Source organism: Colobus angolensis, unplaced genomic scaffold (assembly GCF_000951035.1).
Source record: "Colobus angolensis palliatus isolate OR3802 unplaced genomic scaffold, Cang.pa_1.0 Scaffold70, whole genome shotgun sequence".
Taxonomy (NCBI): Eukaryota; Metazoa; Chordata; class Mammalia; order Primates; family Cercopithecidae; genus Colobus; species Colobus angolensis.
In genome coordinates this window covers 7,789,059-7,790,139 of record NW_012120710.1, presented here as the reverse complement: position 1 = coordinate 7,790,139, position 1,081 = coordinate 7,789,059, and the positions used below count along the sequence as shown (strand labels likewise).

The 1,081-nt window shown below is 53.4% G+C and overlaps 1 protein-coding gene across 1 annotated transcript in view; it reads left to right on the top strand.

Annotated features, from left to right (window-relative positions):
- Window positions 1–344: 344 nt before the first annotated feature.
- The window catches only part of CCDC158 (coiled-coil domain containing 158), a 116,708-nt gene continuing 115,971 nt past the window's right edge, over window positions 345–1,081 (top strand). The window contains exon 1 of the mRNA XM_011927228.1: window positions 345–475. The gene's annotated coding sequence lies outside the window, so the exon portion shown is untranslated. The remainder of the gene's footprint in view (window positions 476–1,081) is intronic.

Below are 1,081 nucleotides of genomic sequence, written 5' to 3'. Positions count from 1 at the left end.
ATCTAATACTTATTGTTTTATTTCCTGTTAAAATGCTCGATTCTACAGGTAATCCTAGATCTCTCTGAGCCAATATATGGATTAACTTAAATTACAAAGATATGATAAACAATTTTTAATGTCATATAATCTATTTTTATTAAAACTTGTAGCTACATTATTTAATGTAAGACTAATATTTCTAATTAACTTATACATAAAAAGTTATTTGCTGTAGGTGTCTGCACAATGTGATTGCTAGTAGAATTAAACGCCTCAGGCTGCATCTATCAGACACTGGCCTTTCTCGACGCGTTCCATTTGATCGATAATTTGGGCAGCAAAAATCTGATAAATTTTACATTAGAGATAACGACAGAGGGTAACTGTAGCACAGCGGAGGGAACAAGTCTCCAGAGGCAGAAGGGTCAGCGATGCCGAGAACACGTTTGAACTTGAAAAACATTCGGGGACTGAGAAAACAGAGCTGCAAAATGTGAATTCTGTTAACTTGAAATGGTCAAACTGGAATGCGAGGAGTGGGAATGGCAGGTGGGGGTGAGGTGGGGTGGGGGTGTCAGAGGAGGAGGCCCGGTGGGCAACGCCAGATTGGGCTTGACTCTTAGGTAAGAGCCCGGACTGGTGCGGGTCAGTGAGTTATCTGGGAAGACCACGGTGGGGACAGCTACGACAGTGGCCCGAGGCGCTGGGGTGGGGGCAGGAGTAGGGCCGGAGACCAGTTAGGCGGCTGTGAGAGAAGCGGCAGAAGGCGCCGGGTGAGGCCCGAACCCAGGGTAGTTTCTGGGGCAGGGCTCCAGGATTTGTCTACGGGCTGGGTCCACCCCCGCTCCTTAGGGCGCCTGGGCGGTGGTGGGGACTTTGGCGCTCGGTTGCCCCGGCGACGGCGTCCGGCGGGCGGAGTCGCAGGCGCGGGAGGGGGTCCCTGCCGGGTAGCTACCAAGAACCCCCAAGCACCCCCCCTCCTGCCTCCCCCGACTACGAAGCCTCACAGAGCGTCCTAACCGTCGCCCACGCGGCTCGTGCAGACCTGGCAGCGTCCCGAGCGCCACAGCCGCGAGGAGGGACGGGCGCGGGGGAGGGG